General features: G+C 35.2%; 1 non-coding gene and 1 pseudogene across 2 annotated transcripts; one reads left to right on the forward strand and one right to left on the reverse strand.

Moving 5' to 3' along the window:
- Positions 1-5,846: 5,846 nt before the first annotated feature.
- Positions 5,847-10,113, reverse strand: LOC143546226 (DNA mismatch repair protein PMS1-like; annotated as a pseudogene). The gene is made up of 9 exons (XR_013137567.1): positions 9,844-10,113; positions 8,514-8,680; positions 8,302-8,428; positions 8,156-8,224; positions 7,920-7,993; positions 6,838-6,903; positions 6,562-6,665; positions 6,309-6,490; positions 5,847-6,243 (listed from the first exon to the last, which is right to left on the reverse strand). The product of XR_013137567.1 is annotated as a DNA mismatch repair protein PMS1-like (transcript).
- A 189-nt stretch (positions 10,114-10,302) lies between these two features.
- Positions 10,303-10,376, forward strand: TRNAV-AAC (transfer RNA valine (anticodon AAC)). Its single transcript has one exon. It is a non-coding gene; the product is annotated as a tRNA-Val (tRNA).
- The last annotated feature ends 2,635 nt before the right edge of the window (positions 10,377-13,011 follow it).

Here is a 13,011-nt window from a genome sequence, read left to right on the forward strand (position 1 = left end):
ACCAACTGTCGGGCAAAGAGGATAATAACAAGAGGCCTTGAACTTCATCATCAAACTTAATGTCAACTGACACTAAGCGGGACAAGATCGAATTAAGATTATTGATATGAGTTGTAACTGACCCACCCTCTTTCATTCGAGTTGTCACTAGCTCTCTGATAAGGTAGACCTTATTCGCTGCCGAAAGCTTCTCATACATGTTGGATAGCGCCTCCATCATACCACGTGCTGTGGTTTCTTTCATGATGTTAAACGCCACATCTTCCGATAACGACAAAGTAATACAAGCCCTAGCTTTCTTGTCTAACTTCTTCCAATCTGCTTCTGACAACTTTTCTGGTTTTTCATCCTCAAACACTACATCCAAGTCTTTCTGACAAAGTAGTGCCTCAATCTGCATCTTCCACCAACCGAACTTCTGTCCGTCAAACTTCTGTATCGAAAACTTTCCGTCTTCTGCCATAACAATGACTAAAACGAAAAACTGGATAAAAAACAGAGACAAACACAGCAACACGAGCCTGAACTTAACGACTGTTCTACTGAACTTTGTTAAAAAATCAACCTATTTAAACCGCAGCGGAAATACGAACTGTAAATCAGAAACTGAAATTTTAAACTGAAACGATAAAACCTGACAAACGCGGTTAGCACTGGTTCCCGGTTTCTTTAAATTTATTCTGATTTGAAACTGTTCTTCAACGAAAAATAGAATCTCGATTCAATTGTTCTTGGCTCGTACTTTGCAAATTATGATCTCGACTCAAACCCAAATATATCCGGTCAAACTGCTCAAGAATTTGGCCCACACAAATTAAGCAAATTAGTTGGGCCTACCACCTTAATTTATGGCCCAAAGGAAATAACAATTTGGTTGAAGAAGAGTTTATAGGCCCACAATATAAAACAAATGAGCTCCTGCCCAATTTATTTACGTGGTCCAAAAGAGAACAAACTCTAGGTTTCCAACAAAATGGGAAATCAATTCCCTTGTCGAGGTCTTCTCTTGCGGCAGTGATAAACCAGTGGTGATGCAATTATTTAATAGCTTTCAACAAAATAAAAAAAGGACAGAACCTGAAATAAGCCACGGATCGTCGACGACTGGGTATGGCGGAACCCTATCTGACGATCACCCTTTCCTAATACGCGGTAATCGGAACCTACCGACGGTCAACAAAACTTGAACGGCAGCTACTGGTGGCGACGGCGAGCGCAACAGGTTCAACGTGTTCTTCGCGTGATCCGAACCTAAGCTCTAGATACCACTTGTTAGGATTAAACGCACACACGAACCGAACACGACACGAAATCAATAAACGAACACGAGGATTTAACGTGGTTCGGTCTAAACTGACCTACGTCCACGGGTGGCAACTAGGTATATCTTTATTGAGTGACAAATATTACAAGTACATAATGTTGTTTATATAGAGACTGAACTAGGGTTAGTAAATTATTATGCAAGAAATCTAAACCGGGCCGGGCTTGGGCCCGACCGCCCACACCCGTCTCCTCTTTTGACTTCATATAATAAACCGGGCCAACAAGGCCTACGAACCCAACACCATGCTGGTTGGTGGATAGGCTGCGGCTGATAGTGACAAACAGTACTAGAGGGTGCTCCTCCTCGTACTGTTGTCGGTGAGCTGTCACCCTGTGATTGGTTCAAGGGCTGTTTTGGTCAGATCTTGTCTATTTTGCCCATACCTTGGCAGGTATAGTACAAAAGATCTTCCAGAAGCATACGGACTGACTCATTTGGGCGGGAGTATTCCCGCTTTGCTCATTCCTTCAGGTGACATTACTGAAGTATCAAGAGTTAGTGCCTTGTGCGTGTAGCCTTGCTATTAGTGCGGGTAGCCTTCCCTGATGGCTTGTATCCGCAGCTGCGGGAACAGGCGGGGTACTTCACCATTGGGAGGCTTTCCCTGCGGGAACAGTTGGCGTACTGCGCGTAAGGTCTTCATCTCTGGGCATGGTGGGTCCTGCGGAAGCAGTTGGTCTTTACGCAGACGTCCCTCTTTAAGGTGAGTCTTGCGGGTCCAACTGGGCTCTGCTGGGACCTACCTCTTCATCATGAATTATACTGGGTTCAGTTATCTAACCAGTGACTTTCTATTTCAAAGTTCACCCAAAAAACACAAATGTCATTTTAACCATAAACTTTACCCAAGTTAAATGACCACATATTATAAATCATTTATTATTTAAATAGTAACGTGGCTAAATTTTAAAATAAAACGACACATCGGGCATAATATAAAATATCTCATGGTTTGAAGTTAAAACCTAGGACGTGTGATTTTAGCTAGGACGTGTGAAAACTAAACCATATATGTTAATTCATCCTAGGACGTGTGATTTTAGCTAGGAAGTCTTAAAAGGGTGTGGATTTAGTAGACACATTGGTTACATCTTCTATGTTTTTCTATTTAGACATAAAAATAAGGCGTGAAGGTGACATATGTCATAAAGGCATGGCATGTAACATTAGGGGGGAAGGGGTGCTGGATGTGATGAAATTTCTCATCACACACCCCACCCAATCAAATGGTGTCACATCACCAACCTTAAATCCATCACATGTGATGGATTTTTACTATGGGTGGTGGTGTGGTGTGATGGTGGTATGGCTCCTTCCCTCAACGGTCATTTTTCTTGAAAAACAACCATCACTTGTGTGATGGCCATCACTCAACCCACCCATCATTTGCGTGATAAACCACCGGCGACGGTGTGAGGTGAAGCCATCACGCGTGATGGGCCTTCCTCACGCGGTGCCCCTGGTGGCCTTAGGTTTAGGCATTTTTCTCCTTGACCACATAAATTTCATCGGAAAGTCCATAAATTTTCAAAAAGAAAAAAAGAAAAGAAAAAAATCATCGGAAAGTCCATAAAATGTGATTTTTGTTTCTGGACGTATCACCATTAGAACTATTAGAGAAAATAAATTATAAAATGGTTTAGCCTATTTTAAATTAAATGGTTATATAGGTGAATATTATTATAGAATAATAGTTTAATTTATTTCTCCTTAAACCTTTTATATTCACACTTTATTTAAAATTTGTAATACTTATTTGGGTAAATACTATTAAAAACCAACATATTAACACAATATTGATTTTTTGTTTCTTCTTTAAAAATAACCCTAGTACTTACAAAACATTGATTTTAAAAAAAATATATAATTCCATTTTTAGTATTGGATTTAGCTAGATATTTGATTCTCGTGTTAAATTCAATTAAATGATGTGCATATGGATCAATTTCAAAAATAAAAGAAGAGTGCTAAACAGTGGCTTTTTATCTATTTACATTCATTTGTGGCTTTAGTAAAAATATTTTTGATGCCACTTTCTTAAACCTGTGATGGCATATATTTTTCTTTTCTATTAAGAATCTATGAACCACATAATGTGAGAGGGACGGTTTATATGTATTTATTAGAGAAAATTGATTAGAAAAAACTTATCAACATATTTATCTAGATATAATTAATAACTCTTTCAATACAAGTCTGAGCTGAGCTCGATTTCATTTTGGCTAATGGGAGCTCCAGATCCGCTCGTCTGTATAATAAAAGAACATAAAAAGGTTTGTAATTAGATAAAAAAAACCACCGTTAAGTTCTTTTTTTTAATCAATCCATAGCAAATCATTTAATTGAATTGAACTCACTAGCTAGAAAAGCAGTATTTAATGAATAGCCTTTTCACAAAATCTGAATCAACAACTGGAAATAGAATTATATATTTTTTATATTTTATATACTTTTTTTTAAACTAATGTTTTGTAGGTATTAGGTAGTTATATAAAAAATAAAACATAAATCACTATTGTGTTCAAAATTAGCATGTACAGAGACTTCGATGGACAATTGATGCGTAAAGAATTGTTAAGAAACTATAAAGAGAAAAAACATAAAATATGTTGATTTTTTTATAATATTTGCCATACTTATTTTATATACACCTATGAACTTTATTTGTTCATGAGCCATCATGTCATCAAATGTAAAGAACTTGATGCAACTCTAATAATCTCTATTTATGCAATGGCTAGATAGATAGTGATGTGGCCCATCACGTCCAAGGCAGGATGGTGTAGATGAAGAGCAACTACAGGAATTTTGTGTGACGGTACATTCCCAACTAAATTAAAGGGAACATTTTATAGGGTCATAATTATAATTAGACAGTGATTAGACATGCGATATACGAAACAGATGAATAAGAAATGGTGTTTTTCGTGAGAGATTAGGGTTGACTAACATTTCATATAAGATAAGAGAAGGGAGATTGAGATGGTTTGTAGATGTGAGGAGAAGATGATGATGGCTCTTGTTAGATATGTCGAAAACATTACTGTAGAGGAGAGGAGGGGCAGATGCTGACCCTAATTGACTTGGGATGAGAAGATTATACCTGATTTGGTAAACATGCACATCTCTGAAGACATGATTGAGAATATGAATTCTTGGAGACATGATTAAAGTTAATGACCTTTAGTATGAGTGTAGTTTTTAGTTAGAAATGCAACTAGGGGCTTTTCCTTAACTTATTTTAGGTCAAATGATGATATATATTATTATAATACATTAATTCTAAATTATTGTTCTATATTTTATTATTAATTACCGTTATTACTCTCCTTATCTATTTACTTATTATTTATGACTATTGTTAAATTATTTTTATTATTAAGCATTTATTTTATTTATCTAACCTTTTGTTGCTGCCCAAAGGTCTAGCATTGAACTTGTGTTTCTTTTTTTCAATTTCATACATATGGTTTTAGAGTTGAGTGTCTCTTTGAAAACAATTTCTCTATTCATCGGAATATGGATACGGTTTGTTGTTGTTGGCGGGATTTCTTATGTTGTTTCTTCCAGACAATCATTTCTAGCATCGCCGGCCATATTAAATGATTGGAAGACATTTTATTGATGAAGCTGAAAATTTATCGTGCATAAAGAAATGAGCGAGCCATCTTTGAGCGGACAACATGAATGACGATAACAATATAATCAAAGCAGATATAGTAAAAGCACATCAATAACCATGTTATATCACACAATAATATCGAGAGGTGTAAATAAAATACAACAATCGTAGTGCATAAGTAGGTAACTTATGTACCGAGCGTAAGATGCCATGTAGGTATTTCACACCAACCATCCACCCATACATGTAATATAATTCTAGAACCTATCCATACATCTCTCAAACCAGACACCCTCAAGCGTGCTAAAGATATAGTCATGAACTTATTACATTGCCATTTTATCGCACGCCATCAATGCCTCAATGGTGTGACTCCATGACATCACACGAAGGAGATATGCGCATGCAATGTAGTCATGTTGAACTGAACTTGGCACCAACCACATAATATAATTTGCTAGCAGTAGGCCTCTATACTATACGTCTAAGTCATCGTATAATAATCAAAACTATACTGCAAAACATGCAATAAGGATAATGAGTACAAGCACAACGATATCTATAATAGGTAAGTAGGTTGTTCATGACTAAAGCTCAAAGTTTGTGTCAAGTATAATCAAGATAATAACATATAGCCTGAACATACGCTCAAGTTGGGAAGTGTCGGGGTTAAAAGTTGGACCGTTTATCAAGCTGCCACTCTACGCATTCGTTGAGTGAGGTTGTTGGACCAATCAAACCGTCAAAAAAACTTATTAAAGATATAAATAAAGAACTTAGTAAAAAATTAGATAATAATAAGCATTAACCATTAGGGGGGCGGAGTGATAATGGCACGATGCAGAACAGAGACGACAAGTGAGACCGAGGAGAATAAGTTTGTGGTGAGTATTTGAGGAATAAGTTGCAAAGCATGGGTAAAAGAAGAAAGTTTCTTCTGATAGATTGTTAAATTGCATACCATCATCTCGTGTTAGATTCCTTCGTTGCGAATCTAATATTTGGTGACCAACAGTTTAGGATAGGGAACTTTCCTTTAGATAGTGCATGATATAATTACTAAATGGGACTACAAAATTGGCCTTCGAATAAAATGCACATGCGAACAAGGCAAAAGAAAGAACACCAAACGATCATAAAACCAACCTTCCTGAACTATTTGCATCCAACACTAAGCTAAATCATCTTCATGTGACCTTTTATGCACAGTCGTTAAATCCACCAGGTGGCGCATCGTCGGTCTGCCATGTGGACAATTCCATGGTGACCGTAAACCAGTCAAATGTTCAACTATCTACAATCATAAACAGCAAGTCAAATCTTTTATCTCCAACAAGTTGAACAGGTTGAAAGAAGTACCTTTTGCATCTCGTTTCTTCCAAGTGGATCACCGATCATCACAGATGATCTGCATGCACGTGATGCCAACATTGCACGTACTCTCGGGGGACACACTGAATCTGTAGTGTCTGTTTTATAAGTACCTATAATTGAACATTCTCCTTCACTATCAGCCAATATAGATATAAGCTCCTTCACATCTGCAAAAGAGAACAAATAAATACATACTCATAAAAAAAATTTAAAACAATAGCATAGCATTGTAGGCAACCTGAAACACCAAAAGTTATGTTTTTACTAAAGGGGACAGCTTTTAATTTGTAACGGTGACCAGGAGGAGCATCCACGTCTTCTTCTAATGAAAACCCGTTTTTCCTGGAAGTAGAAAAGAATAATAAGTATTAGGATTGGTTATAAAAAACTATCTTAAAGCAATATTTTGACAGATTATGAAAAAATCAAAACATTTTGAAAATGATTGCCAGAAAATCCATTTGGGTACTGCTGGAAAGGGAAATAAGAAAACTCGAGATTAGAGAAAGCTCACCTGATAGTATCCATGTGCATTGAGGCGATTATTTCTTCTTCAGGAGACAACTCCACCGAAATTGGCCTAAATATACAACATATAACAAAAAAGAACTCTTATCAACTAAAGGTGTAACAGAAGACATTCCAAAAGGAAAACTCCAATCAACAAATACACATAAATAGCAGAACATTCATTTCAGAGCCAATAATACATTGAGAACTATGAAAACCATATTGTGCTATCTATTGTTTAAGCAACTAGAAAGCATGCGGATTTCAATGTTTTTAAGATTTATTTTTTAGACAAATATAATATTGGTAAGTCTTTTATCAAAGGGCAAATGGAATAAAAAACCAACATGCTTTGTCTTCTATCACAAAAGTCCTCAACAAATTTTACACATTAAAGTCCTTCTATATGTTAATTTTGAACAAAATTGTGAATTTTTTTTAAAACAACTTGAAACGGTACATCCAAATTGTTTTAAAATACTAGGATAGAAAAATATAAGCTACGTTAGTTAAAAAAAAAAAAGGACAAGCACACCGTGCCGGGGGGGGGGGGGGTTGTTCTCACCAGGAGCAACCTCTCTATTCCTACGGGGTAGAGGTAAGGTTGTCTACATCTTACCCTCCTCAGACCCTACCATGGCTTTGCTAATGATAGGATTTACCGAGTCCAATGATGATGATGATGATGATGATGACATAAGCAGAACAACCAGATGTATAAGTATCAGTTTAAAAAAATTTACAATTTTGTTGAAATTAACATGTAGATGGACTTTAATGTGTAAAAAGATGTTGAGGGACTTTTATGAGAAAAAATAAAAAGTATGTTGGTTTTATGATATTTACACTCTATATAGATGCATATATACATGCATACGTGCTCATTTTTATATATTTAACAAGTTCTTGAGAGGAGACAAAATCAAAGAAAGAAGAGGGGGGGGGATATAAAATAAACATTTGGTTTTCAGTTTTATTTCTTTTGTTGAAGCAAAATGTACACGTCTAATGCGGTTCTCAACATACTTTTAGGTCATAAAAAGAACATACACACACACACACACACACACACACACACACACTCACCTCAGTAATGGTTGTTGGTTCAAGATGGTGGACTGTGACAAGCGCTCATAATTGTATTTTTCATCCGCAGCATGCTGATCATAAAAAAAACGCCATCAAACCGTCAGCTACAAAATAAATTTTATAACATACAAACTAGAATCCATGCATAGAACAATCTTGAAATAAGATTAGGCATTTTATGTTGAAGAATCAGATGAAAACATGAAATATACATAGTAGTAAAGAAGCAAAACCTGATCCACTATAAAGAGGTCTTGGTCCAACTTGCCAATGATAAATCCAAGATTAAACTGCCCAATAACCTACAGATAAATAAAAAAATTACTTCATTAAATACTATCAGACTGCTTTTATTATATAAATATTCATTTTTAATAACCTTCATGCGGCCAAAATCTTCTTTCTTAAACAACTTTTCTAATTCACTTGTTGCGGCAGATAAAGCTTTTTCTTTAGCATCCTCTTTTACCACTTGAGAAATCTCTAATGTAGCATCAGCATAACATCTGAACGTAAATAACAACAAACAGTTAAAAAGCAAACACATTGCAGTAATTAACTAATTACCACAAAGAATTTACAGTTTCAAACCCTTTAGTCTTTGATATTCCACGTGTATGTTGGCTTGCTTACAATGCTGCTGCTAGTTTTTGCTGCCTCTTTTTCTTTAATTCCTCAAAACTAAACTGCATTGTATAACACATCTTTGAACGAGAAGGCACAGGTGAATCTAGAGTTGAAACGTCATCATTAATTTTCTAGAGTTGAAACGTCATCACTAATTCGTCAATAAAACTTATTAGTTTATTACACAAAATCACAAAACTAAAAGTCATGGATCATCAACAAAACTTTTTCACTCACAAACTACCTAATTCATCAACAAAACTTATTAGTCATTACACAATCACAAATATAAAAGTTGAAAATCATTACTTTCTCACTCACAAGTTCTCACTAATTTATCAATAAAACTTATTTACCTTTAATTACACAAAATCACTAACTTAAAAATTTGGAAATCATCAACAAAATTTCACTCACAAAATCACTAATTCATCAATGAAACTTATTATTTATTACACAACGCACCTTGAAATTACATAAAATTAAACATTAACCATCATCAACAAAACTAAACTCACAAAATCACTAATGGATCAAATACAAATTAAATTAACGTGCTAACAGTGAGAATCAAGCAGTGTAATTATATGTACAACATAGTGTAATTATAGTATGATGTAATTACATAATAACACTAATTACTTGTATATATAATTACAATAGGCAGACGACGAATCCTGTTAGATCCGTAGAAAACATTACTATAGAGGGGAGGAGGGGTAGAGGACGACCGAAATTGACTTGGGATGAGAGGATTAGGCAGGATTTGATAGACCTAAACCTCTCCGAGGACATGGTTGAGGATAGGAATTCGTGGAGAAGTAGAATTAAAGTTAAGGATTTTTAGAGAGAATTGAATACCTTAGGGCTTAGACTTAACTTAATTTAGGTCACATACCATAATGGTATTTCCCTTACATATATTATTATTATTATAATTATTATTAGCTTTTATATAGCTGTTAAACTGTGATCTTATTATTAATATTATTATAATTAGTAGTAGTTTTTATATAAATGTTAAACTTTGATTTTCTTTATTTTGCTTCATACACATGTACTTAGAGCCGAGGGTCTCTCTGGAAGCCACCTCTTTATTCCTTTGGATAGAGGTACGGTGTGCCTACATCCCACCCTCCCCAGACCCTACTTATAGCTTTGCTGTCGGTGGGATTTTACTGGGCATGATTGATGATGATTGATGACTTGTATATATAATTACACTACTTGATTCTCACAGTTAGCACACTAATTTAATTTGTACGTTAACTTTCCCCTTCATTCATATATAAACAAAACAATGTACCTTGAAATTGTGTGGCGAAATGCCGCAGCCGTTATCGAAGACTTGAAACGACTCTTGGCCGAATTCCTTCAACGAAACCTCGATGCTGGTGGCACCGGCGTCCAAGCTGTTCTCCACCATCTCCTTGACGGCGGAAGAGAGGTCCAGAATCACTTGGCCGGAGCAGATTCTGGGGATTGCGGTCTTGCTGATCGGCTTTATCGACGGAGATGTTATGGCCGGTGAAGGTGCGTCACTTCCTTCTATTGAAACAACTGTTTAGCTTGAATCAAACGTTAATTTGCATGGAATCAAATGAATTTGGATGATTGGATGGAAGAAATTGAATTGAAAGGGTTTTTTTGGCGGAAGTGAAACCCTAGGTATTTATTTCAGTGGCTTACCGCCAAAATTAAAATGAAATACTACGCTGATTTTATATGGTAAGGACGATTTATTGTCAAAAATGGTTTCGTGGTGTAGTTGGTTATCACGTCAGTCTAACACACTGAAGGTCTCCGGTTCGAACCCGGGCGAAGCCAGTGATTTTTTGTTTTACAAAACCTTTGAATGTTTTTTAACGAACAATTAACAATTTGACCCAAAATCTACTATTTTTCCTTGTAAATAAAAACATTATTTTTAATTGTACAGGAAACGATACAATATTACTATACTACTTTTATCCAATAAAATACTAAATACATGTTACATAAACACAAAAGAATTCAATTAAGTATTTAGAGTTGCATGAACATAACAAAATGAGGAAGGTTGTTTGATATAAACTATAGAAACTAGAAAGAAGTCAAGAACTAATGATAATCAAACTCCAAGATGAACTCTCAAAAGAGAATATTCAGTATCTACTCTTGTGAGTTACAACTCTAGATATCAAGAAGAAAGGTTTTAAGCGAGTGACACTGAAAAGTGTTAATAGCATCCGATGGGATTCTTGAGATGGAGTGAGCTACAAGAAGTTACCTATTATGATATAGGCGGCAAGTAAGGGGTAAGAGCATTCTCAACCCGTTCTCCATCCATATCTTTATAATTACACTAAAAAGCACTACATTTCTCTCTCATCTTTAATTAAATAATATTTTTTATACCTTTATCATTACAGTTTTCTCTCTTTTCTACTTACAACCAATCCAACAAATATTTAAAAATAAATAGGGGAAACAATATTTCCTCAAATGTTTCCCCAAATTTACAAAAAATCACTACATTTCTTTCTCTATCTTATAATTTACACTCACAACCCCACCCTATAATTTACAAACTTTCCTCACATAATTATAGGGAATGAGATGAAAATGCTCTAAGTTACCTTCAACGAAGAAACTTACAATCGGTGGAACTTGTCACTAATAACAAAAGGAAAACATGGAACAACATAAAGTGAAAATATTCTCACCGACAATAAACAAAGGGCCTTCACACCCCTATTAATGAAGATGACGTCTCCAAAGGATTAATCTTGAATTATTAATAAAGTTGAGGGTTTATTTAATTATGTTTTAATTTAGTTATTTGAATTATAATATGTTTAAAAAAGATATTTTTTAGAGAACAAGTTTAGTAAGTCTATATATAGGGTTTAGATTATTAGTTTTGAGAGAGAGACAAGAGAGAGTTGAGGGAGAGTTAAGAGAGAGTCAAGGAGTCTTATCCATGTATGTTTGATAAGTTCGTGAAGTTCGTTTGGTATGTTCGTTTGATATATGAAAAGAGTCGAGGGTTGTCACCCCAATATCGCGTGATTGTTTGCTTGATAAGTTCGTTTGATCTGATTGTTTAATCCGTCTGGGCCAACAATTGGTATCAGAGCTTTGGCTCATTGAACACACGGTTCATTTGAATTGTCGTGTCGTCCAGTTTTTTTACTGGCTGATCGCATCAAGAATGTAAAGTCGGCAATTAAAGGAGATGTTTGTTTAAGTTTATTTGAGACTATCGATAATCAGTGCCGCTAGAAAAGAGGTTTTATAGATAGCCGTGATCACAACAAAGGTAGCAGCTATTTTGTTGGAGTTGTAAACGAAGTATAAAAGAATTAAAAGTAAGTGAATACTTTCACAACTTATTTAATTCATTGTGATTATCTTGAATTGAGAAAAGGTGAAGTCGGTTGAAGGTTTAATAAATAAAGATTAGTTGGTGAAGTTATTTCGAGGCAAATAATATAGTCAGCTTGAATTAAAATAAAAAATCAAAGCAACCAAGAAGGAAGGTTGTTGACTAAGGTGAATTGTTTTACTTGTTCATCAAAATTAAAAATCTAGAAGCACACAAATATAAATCAATGCTGTGAGAAAGTGTTCGGGTTTTCGGAATCCATGTTTTAAAGCAAGTTTGTGTTTAGCAAGATTGTTTTCAGGTAATCAAGAATGTTTTTTTTATTAATTAAAGAAAACAAAAGAAAAGTTTGCAGTGCTTGCTTATGTGTTGGAGCCTTGGAGATTGATTTCGGGATCGGGAATCAATTCTAACTGAAAAGCAAACTAGAAAAGAAGTAAAGACAGGAAAGACGTGATGGTGAGTGAGGGACTTCCGGTATTGACGAAATCGAACTACAAAGTATGGTCGATCAAGATGGAGAGATTTCTGAAAGAGTATGGTTTTTGGGATGTTATTGAACCTACAGTCGACGTGACTATAGATGAACGGAAGATGTATACAGCGTTAGGGTTCATATGTCAAACCCTACCGGAAGGCGTCTTGGTACAAGTTGGCATACTTATGAATGCTGGGGAAGTATGGCGTGCTTTGAAGATTCGATATTTTGAATTGATTATGTACGAAAGGAATAAGAGGAAAAAGCAGCTAACGAAGCCGCTGAGAAAGAAAGATTGGATAAGATCGTTGAGAAGTAAAAACTGGATGCTATTGTTCAAGAACAAGCACATAATAATGAAGATCAGGAAGTTACAGAGAATGAAGAAGCTCAGCAAGCTTTTTTTGAGAAGTAAAGGAAAAGCAAGGTTGAATAAAGAAAAAGAAAGAATTTCTTAAAAAAAAGGAAGAAGAAGAGAATATGGTGAATCTTCAGGTATGTTTTTCTGACTCAAACAACCTTGAAGATGAGAAAGTTGTTAAGATAAGTGAGAAGAAACAAAGAAATCTGCTACTGATGATGAGAGGAAGGATATTGTACTGAATGAAAAGAATGAT

This window comes from Bidens hawaiensis, unplaced genomic scaffold (genome assembly GCF_021521415.1).
Source record: "Bidens hawaiensis isolate Kalapana, Puna unplaced genomic scaffold, B.hawaiensis_p1.1 tig00014295_1, whole genome shotgun sequence".
Lineage (NCBI taxonomy): Eukaryota > Viridiplantae > Streptophyta > Magnoliopsida > Asterales > Asteraceae > Bidens > Bidens hawaiensis.